The 9,842-nt window shown below is 40.1% G+C and overlaps 1 protein-coding gene across 2 annotated transcripts in view; it reads left to right on the plus strand.

The window, feature by feature from the left end:
* Positions 1-9,842, plus strand: part of LOC110835981 (folliculin-interacting protein 2) — a 490,121-nt gene that overhangs the window by 4,992 nt on the left and 475,287 nt on the right. The gene's annotated exons all lie outside the window — the stretch shown is intronic.

The raw sequence follows: 9,842 nt of genomic DNA on the forward strand, positions 1-9,842 counted from the left end.
CCTTAATCCCTAATACTATTTACATAACTCATCCGTATTGTTCTCGTGCCTTCTACCCCAGTGGCAGTTCTAAATTCCTAATTTTGACCTGTCTTTTACATCTTACTTTGTACAGAAATTTCCCTACATCCCTGACCTCCGTGTCATTCGTAGTGCTTAAAATTTTCTTGAAGGCCAACTCTTCGCCAACGGTGAACCACTTGTTCCTCAGGAGCTGTTCCCTCCACCTCCCGGTTTCCGTACACTTTAATAGTATGTGAATCTCGCTTTCTGTCGCCCCACATAAAGGGCATATTTTCCCATCCATGCCCCCCCTCATCCCTCTCAGCTTCCAAATACCCGCTCTGAACCATGCAGACTTCAGGACTTCACCTTCGTTCTGATGTGGGACCTGATCCCGCGTCTCGGAAATATAATTTTTATTACTCCACGTTTTTCTTTAAATTAAGCATGCATATTGATGTCTTTATTTTGTACACGTCTGGAATATAAAATTATAATTTATAAGAAGTAGTGAAAAACCGGGGTTCGCAGTGGCCGCGCGGTCTGAGGCGTGGGCCTTGTGCCGCTTGGTCGCTGGGACCGTGGGTTTGAATCCCACTCAAGCCATGGATGTTTGTCCGCGTTTTTCTGTGTTGTGCTGTCCTGTGTACAGGTAGAGGCCTTGCGACGGCCGATCCCTCATCCAAGGAGTCCTACCGAATGTCTATAGATCAAAGCCAACGAAACGTTGGGACCCGCAGTGCTCAGGCACTTGAAGAACGGGTCGTTCCCAGTATCCCCAGTGAAAAATCACATTCGGACAACTAAAAAGAAATTACGAATGATAGAATTTGAGGTTTTCACGGCGATGAATCTGAAGATGGCTGTCTTATGGATTGTTATTGCGCCGTATAGTCTGGTAGAAGTTTACCGACGTTTCAGAGGTGCTTTCTGCCTCTGTGGTGGAAAAGAGAGCTATCTTAAAATTACGAATGATTTAATAGTGATTTAAGGACTTATTTTTTTGTTAAACAGAATGTACCTTAGCAGGAGCTGATTTTGAATGCATCTCCTACTAGAAAAATGAATGGAATAATACAAACTTTCTTGGGGGAGGGGGGGGGCGGTTGCAATATATCAGATGTACAATACGAATACGAGAAATAAAGAAATCGTTGTAGAGCTTAGGGATAGAAATTTCTTTCGGTGGAGAACGATACGTTTCCATCAAGGAGAATGGGAACTAGATGACGTAAAGGTCTTTTGAGTTATAAATGTTAACCATAGGTTTATAAGTTCTTGTGCCAAGGAGGAAGTTTTATTTATTCCTGGGCTATTAACGACCAATTTCAAATTCCGAAATTACTCCGCTTTGAGTGACGTGCAAAGGCGATTGTCGAATGCTTGGTGGGAATAATTCTTAAGCATCGCCATCTTTTATGTACATAGCTGGAACTGAGGAAAACCACAAAAATGGCTGGCAGGGTGTCTAATCCTCTGACCTAGTTTCGGACCGAAGGGATTCAACCTGCCTACTATGGACGGTGGCAACAGGTTGCTAGAATTTCTGCTACATATTCTAAAGTTTTCTGCTTCAATTATCATTTCCGATACTTGGGGCGATACGTTTATCACGCTTCTTCTCAGGATTCCCGTGAAAGTTGTCAGAGACGCTAAAAAGACTGGAGACGAATGATTCTTTAAGAACAGCAGTTCTATTTGACGTCAAATAGGCCTATTCTGAGCGTCGTTACATCAGTCACGAGAAGTTAGTTGGGTCAGATCCCTCTAATAGAAAATGCAATTGTGAGATTTGAGCAAACTGTGAACTGTGTCTTAACTTGGAAGAGGAATAGAGCTTTTAGTTTGTCTGCATCCATTTTCTTCTGACTCAATTCTCATTTCTCCAGAAGGTCAGTTATTTTTGTTGTGCTTCGCCGTCACTGAAGCCGACGACACTAACATGGATATTATGGTAAAATTCATGACCATCTCTGCTGGTAAAATGTAGGGGAAACAAGGCCTTCCAACGAATGTTGCAGCACGTCATCTGCAAGAAATGTTTCTAAAAAGGAAGGTCTATATACGCCAAATAAGGGCACGCTAATCTTTGTTGATTCTGGTACTTTCTTTAATAGATGAAACATTTTGAAGTTTCTACGGTTTGTTGCTTTGGGATGTACAATTGTACTAGAATTCTTTAATTTAAAAATATTCGTGTAATAAATTTCTGAAATAAAATTAAAATTAAAATTAAATATAACGCGTATTCTGAACTTAGGCCAATTAGAAACACGTATTCCAAATATGGCCAGCTGTAAGAAATATGAATGTAATACAAGGAGTGCAGTTAAGTTGTATTAAAACATTAATGCAACCATACAACAAGAAGAGTTCATGTGATTATGACAAATATTATCGTTTCAGTGTCTGAAATATGCAAATACACAAATTTCTCACATACTTCTGGAGCAAATTTTACAACATATATTAAGCTTGAACCCAGTCCATTTTGTTCAAGGTTTTAAGCAGGTATGACGTCCTAGATTTTCCGAGATTCACCACTCTTCGTGTGATGAGCAAAGTGCTTCGTAGAATATTTAGAACGAAAACCGTACTTTCTGGCACGATGACTAAACAAATATGACAACAAAATAATTATTCGTTGTTCTCTATAGCTAGGGGATCATAGTCTAAATAAAATTGACATATTATTTTAAATATAGCTCTGAGCTGATGATACAAACTTCAAACTCAGCAATAAAATTAATAATTGAACGTAGATTCGCTCAAAAATGGAGTTACTTAAAGACCATTAAGATGCGTTAATTAGTTAAAAATTTAAAAATAGCAGTATTGAAATGAAATATATGTTTACGAATATACACATAATTAGACATTCGTTGTTAAAGAATAATGAAGGGGCTTATAATAATTTTGGCTACAATACACTTTGCTTTATGCAATATATTTTAAAACTCATATTTGAAATAACAGTGCTCGTTCTGGGTTTAGATAATGGTATTCATAGAATACCTGTTAGTCCACCCGTGAACATAATATTTCACGTATGCCACCAGGAGGCATTTCGGTAAAAGGAAATGCTATAACTCAGCGCTTCCACTGTGTACTGGTATGAAGTATTTGCCTTCGCCTTGTTGGTATGCCTGTACTATGGGCTTCTTTGCCCAAAGTCCTCATACTCCAGTGTGTGTGGTATTATAGTTAATTAAATTTGGAGTAATTTATACCGCTGCCACTAGTAGCGTGCATATCGCCAGTAGTAAGTGCGCGTTTAATCATGCAAAGCGTTGAGTAGCAAACATTCCTTGCAGAGTCGCAAAGTCGAGTCCCGAACAGTACTGATCTTGAATTAAGGACAACTTCGACATATGTTCAATATGGCGTCTCTTCGTCTTCTTGCTGGCTCAGATAACCTTTTAACCTATGAATAAATTTTTGTGAATTGTATGGACATCCCAACTTCACATTTAAAAGTCTTATTTTCATTAATGTGCCACCGTTGACAGAATATTAAAATAAACGTTTTGCGCGCAAGATGTGTACAAATACATATTTCGTCAAAGTCCTTTTTCGATACAGCATTCTGCCTGGGAGCAGTATTAAGTACATTTTCGAATTCATGACGTTGCATAATGAGTCGCTGTGTTAAGGAACATAAATTGTGTTACTGTTAACAGACTGATATCTGCTTTCACAAACATTATATGAAATGACATTTAGGTGTTACATGCCTACGTGTAGGTCACATGAGTCCATGAATCGCGATTACTTGTGTTGAAATGCACAGACAAAAACAAACTTAAGATTCAAAATCTGCTAGCCAGCCGACAGAAAAGTCTGACTCTTCAACATAATCAATTCAAAGACACTTCGTCGAATCCTGTTGTGAACCAATTTAGTCTACGTTTATAATATATTTTAATAATATTTTCACATGTCTCTCCCCGTATCTAAAGTAACCCTGTCTTGTAAAGTTTATCTTTTTTCCCTCCTTAGTCACTTCTAGGTCTGACGTTCTATAAGAAAGGAAGATGACTGTCTTCTGGGTTGTTGCACCGTGTAGTCTGGTAGACGTTTACCGACGTTTCAGAGGTTCTTATTGCCTACATTGTCGTCCTTATCCACTGAGGTGCTGTAACATATTTTGGGAAACCCCCTTTCTCCTACTCGAGCGTTTTCTCGAATTGTATGCGAATGGTAAGTTTTCCAAATCATTTATTATTTCTATGGTCTCGCCATGCCTTGAGCCTCATACTGAGGTGGTGGTGCAGAAGGTTGATTTTGACACGGCCACCTCAGCATGAGGCTTCTATCATCCTTCGCGGCCACAGGAATCTTATAACCAAGTAAAGGGCAAGGTGGAGAATCTGTCGACAAATCGAGCCGAGGTCAAAGGCTGATTCTTCACAGCGTGGAGGTTCTGCGTGATGCAACCGCGACATTTAGGCAAAGTGAAAGTGGACGTCTCACTCCACAAAAGTCGCGTATTCTGCTCTATTATACATTGGTAAGCGAGTGTTTCAGACTGATTTGAGGTTAATACCGTGTTATGGTATCGGAATGCGGGTGGTCACTCGTTGACACTTGAACGCTGGTGTTAAGGTGTGACTAAATTAACATTAATGTTATGCAATGTTTATTTCATTAAATTAATGACTCTCATTTTGTACTCACCTTTGCTCTGGTGAAACGTTTAAGTTGAAACAAATATTTATGCAGTTTCCTTCCATGTAAGCAATTTATTTAATTATCTTATTCTTATCTATTACTAATAGAGGTCTTAATTATGTTAAAAGGTTTTTTGAACAGTAAACGCAATTTAAATGTAGACTTTATTGTCCGCTTCCTTTTTAATAAATTATGGTAAGTACAATCAAATGGCTGGGAATGAATACGACACATGTTCGTATTTTTACAAAATGGATTTTTTAATGAATATCATGCTTCAAGTGTAGACCCATGAACTTGAGTAAAAGCAGTGAATAACTCGTTCAGATTTGCTGATTGGAGTTTGTCAGTGTTTTGTTAATTGTTTTAGGTCACTTGTGCTGACTTGTGCTGCTGTCATAACTACTGATGTATTCTGAAGGTATAGTCCTGAACTGCAGGGAATACAGACAATGTTTGGACTGCATAGAGCAGCTGGCTCGATTAAACCCGCCTCAGCATTCGATTGTTCACAGCCTGGTTTTCTGTTGTAGTTATACAGTGTGTCCACAAAGTCCATTCGGGATTTTGAAAAATTGTGGCGCGCAAACAAATTGAGCTAGCCACATGCGGTTTACGGCAGATTACAGTGAAACTCTGTAAGTATTTTACTGAGCTCAGTAGACCTCGATGTGGGCTCCCTTGGTAGCACGGAGAACGTCCAGACGATATTCGAGCTCTTGCCATGTTCTGTGGAGCATATCCGCTGGAATATCCGAGATCGCATTCCTGATACGGGTCTTCAGGTCATCAAATCCGTTAACTGGTGTTCGGAACACATTGCTCTTGACATAACCCCACAGGAAAAAATCCAGTGGTGTCATGTCTGGCGAACGTGGAGGCCAAGGCTTTGGACCGTCTCTGCCGATCCATCTTCCTGGAAATGTCCTGTCTAGGTACGCGCGTACCTGCAGACCCCAATGAGGTGGGGCACCATCTTGTTGCAGAATGATGTGTGGCTGTGAGTGCTCAATGTGTGGTACTTCATACAGTTCCAGCATGTCCAGGAAGGTGTTCATGTTGATCGTCTGCTCTTGAAAAAAGAAGGGTCTAGTAACCTGGTAATGCATTAACCACACGTTCACTTTCGGACTATCGCGTATGTGCTCCCTAACAACATGTGCCCCATATGCGCACATTGTGCCTGTGAACTTTACCCGAGACATGAAATGTTGCCATGATTTTTTTCAAGAAGTCCACATCAAGGTCAATGCGGTCGAGCATTTCTTCTGCGAAGTGTTGACCAGGTTTCAACTGTTGCACTAACTGAATCTTGTATGCACATAACCTAAACCTCTTATGTAGCACTTTGTGTACTGTTGAACGTGGGAGTGACAATTCACGCGAAGCTAGCCGTGTGGATTTTTTAGGGCTTCGTACAACGATTCATGGATTCTTTCCACACATTCATCGCTTACACACCCGGTCTGCCACTTCTCTTGCGATCATGGACGCTACCAGTTTTAGGAAAAGCCGTTGTCAGTCTCTTATTGCATTGTCATTCGGAGGTTACTTATTGAACTGTGTGCGGTAATTTCGTTGAGTCTGGGTGACTGATTTTGTCTCAAAAAGCCATCCCACACAACGCGCCCGTTCCTGCACAGTCGTCATTTCACAAACAACTGACTGAGAAACGTAAAGATTTGCCGCTTATGCCATCTGTTGGCTGCAAAAAATCTTCCAGAGTTTCACTGTAACCTGCCGTAAACCGCATGTGGCTAGCTCAATTGGTTTGCGCGCCACAATTTTCCAAAAAAAAATTTCAGGTGACCCAGCAAATGCGTCACAAGTATTTATTTAAATCGGATAATCGCGGAGACCACAATACTCGATTTGTAACTCGTTCGTTGAAGAATTTATCTAATGCAATAATGGAATTTTCTTCCTTTTAAACCGCAATTTCATAAAAATTTCTAAAATTACGTACCAAATATGTTTGAGCTATTAAAAGATAAATAAACCTCGACGTCACTAAAACATATCTCTCATGATTCTTGAGGCTTCAAAAACAGTGTCACAGAATTTTCTTCTGAATCATTACAAATACTTTCCATTTTGCCAAATGTTTGTTTTTGTGACATGTGCCGTTTTCATTCTCACGCATTCACCATTAATATCGATATACTGCATCTTTTCCCAGCAAAATTTAATTTCAATGTTATTAAAACTGTTCTTTTACGCATTTGCAACGAAACACGGAAATTAAATTCGCCATGACTCTGCCCGATGTAACAACTGTCTGGGAGCTGAAACAGATGTGAATGTTTTAAAGTACCTTACCCGACATTTCAGCCACAATCTGTGGGTGTTCTTTTAATCCAATGGGTCATATATTTGTAAGCGTGTTTAATCACTGCAGATCGTGATGTTAATTTGGTGTGATGCATGGGTCTTCACTGTTTTACAACTCGAATCGTGGATTAAAATGTCATCAGAGGCGTGGTATATCCGTTTTCTGTTGTTTTGTCATATGTAGGTGAAGGCCTTATGGCGAGTTTACATCCCGTCCAAGATTTTTTACTGAATGTCGAAAAGGATTTACAATTTAGTACGTAATTTGAGTCTGGTCAGGCCACAGGCCCTCACTCAGCTAGAAAAATGAGCTGTTTAATTAGAGAGCAAGCATAATTTAAGCTTTATTCTAGGTTTTTTGGAAGAGATATCAGTAGAACTTCTGCTCGCGCGACCTTGACGTGGCCTGTCTGGCCGAGTGACAACTAGAAAGTCGACTCACTCTGAGGATTACTTGCATTTACTGTGAGAAGGCTGTCTTGTGGGTTGCAGCTCCGTGTAATCTGATAGAAGGTGACCAACGTTTAATTAAGGGTATAACGCCTTGATGTTGGAGACAGCAAGGAGCTCTGAAGAGTTGCTAAACTTCTTCCAGATTACACGGCGCTACAAGATTGCCTGCCATCTTCGTACTCACTGCCGTGGGAACCTCAATGTGTAATTACGTCCTTTATCATTTCAACTGATGTTTGCTAAACGATATTTTAAAATGTAGGTATTCGTTGCAATCAAATTTCCTTTTGAAAGCCCTGTATTGTTTAATTCTTTATTAATTAAAATCCAAGCAAAGATCTCTTTTCGTGGATTCATTTCGTACCGACATGTCACCTCTGATGTCCAAGCAGGAAGGAAGTAATTCTGCATTATTAATTTGTTTTATTGTACTAAATTGATGAAACGTCGTGAATTTATTGGTACTTACTTTCTATACTGCTAATATTAAGAAGGAAAGCATGCTAGCAAAGTAAAGAATTTCCCACATAAGTATCCACGATATTTGTAGGTGGAGGTTTTGTCGAAAACCCATTCGCGTTCTTACGTTTATGCCATTACAACACTCAGAGTTTACTTTTGATGCTATGCGTAAGGGAGTTTCTGCGTAAGCACATTTTCAGTTACGTAAAACTGAATTATATAAAGAAGGCTTTGTGCGAATTCAAGAGAACACAGAAGTAAGGACTTCGTTAACTTCCGCTGACGGTAAGAGGAGTCCAGCCACGAGCTAATGTAACCGGCCTTTCACACTCTCGTCTCGATATTTGCTTGTTGAAGCCAGGGGTCAAACCCAGTGACGTGCCAGGCCCTCGTACGGTTACAGCTTCGAATTTTCTGATAAGTACCGAAGGGATATTAGGAAATTTTGATAATGGGCGTGGGTTTAGGTCGGTGAGCATGGGACTCCGATTCCCAGGGAATGTATGGAGAAGGCAGTGGTGGGGTTCATGTTTTGCGTAGGATGCGAAATCTCTAGAGTAACTAAAGACGACTAAAGACGCCATTGGCGAGCTAAGAGACGTTCAATTTATTGCCTCTTGAGACACTTTGAAGACCAGTTACAGTTAATGCAAGGCAGTGCGATGATTCAGCTGTTGTATATAAAAATCTGAAGTACGTGTAGAACGGTCTGCACGACCTGAAGATCAAAACTTAAGACAGCCCCGCAACCACAATCGCTCTTTAAATACTCCTGCATTACGTAATTGTTATTAAATTACAATTAAATGCGGCGATCCGATTCGTTCCCCCATAACGGCGGGAACGCGCCTATAAGCCATATTCAGATTCATTGGTCAGTCGCAGTGAGGCGCTGGTTGTAATGCAATCGTCACCCCACATCTGGAAAGGGTTCATTCGTCGTCTGGAGTGGCTTAAGTGCACGTCGCGTAACAATTTGAACGATTGCGTAACCTTTGTTTATTTTACGCTCCCTCTAGACGGAAAGTCGAGAAGAGAGACGTTCAAGCGACTGAGTATGGCCACTTTCTTCCAATTTAACACATTTAACAAGGCTAAGTTTAATAAAACCAATCAATTTTGGATGAAGTAAGGCCTACCAAATATTATCTAATCACGCCTCCTTCGTTTACATAAACCAGATTAATATGCCAAAGCCTGGTTTACCCTTCATCTCAAGGTTTAGCCTGTTCGGGAATCGAACTACGAACCTGAACTTGCTCACTAAGAAATACAATTGGAAAATGTCAAATTATAATTGTCTTACCAGTGGAATTGTTAGGAACGGAATTCCTTAGATATATGTTAATTTTCATAGAAAAAGATAGAAAGTAAACATGGCTAAATCTTGTGTATGAAAATGAGGAGAACACTAAAAATAGACCACTGAAGTGAGAAGATTGAGGAGAAGGAAATACGAAGGATGCATGGAGAAATAGACTAGGAGGAAATAGAGAAGAGGGGAGAATAGAGAAAGGGACGAAATAAATCAGGAACAGATGTAAAAAGAGAGTAAATGGTAATATGATTTCAGATTTTCGCGGCGACAAGAATGAAAATGGTTGTCTTCTGAGATGTAGCGCAGTGAAGTTTGGTAGAAATTGACTGACTTCTTCCATGTTTAGGGCAGTTAGTGATGGATCACTAAACTCACGATGGAGGCCGTAAGCTCCTCTAAAACGTTGGTCGGTTTCTACCAGACTACACGCGCAACATTTTACAATGCATTCACGTTGAAACGGTAATTAATAATGCGTAAGGCCTGAAGGAGAATACGAGAATTTTTATGCAACACGAGAATTCTCTTACAAGTTTTCTTGCACAAAAGGTTAAAGGATGCCCGCCTTAATGGCGTAACAGGGCAGAAACAATACAGATTACTC

Source organism: Zootermopsis nevadensis, unplaced genomic scaffold (assembly GCF_977971745.1).
Source record: "Zootermopsis nevadensis isolate Lab colony 2312 unplaced genomic scaffold, Znev_1.0 Znev_ptg000010l, whole genome shotgun sequence".
NCBI classification, from domain to species: Eukaryota; Metazoa; Arthropoda; class Insecta; order Blattodea; family Termopsidae; genus Zootermopsis; species Zootermopsis nevadensis.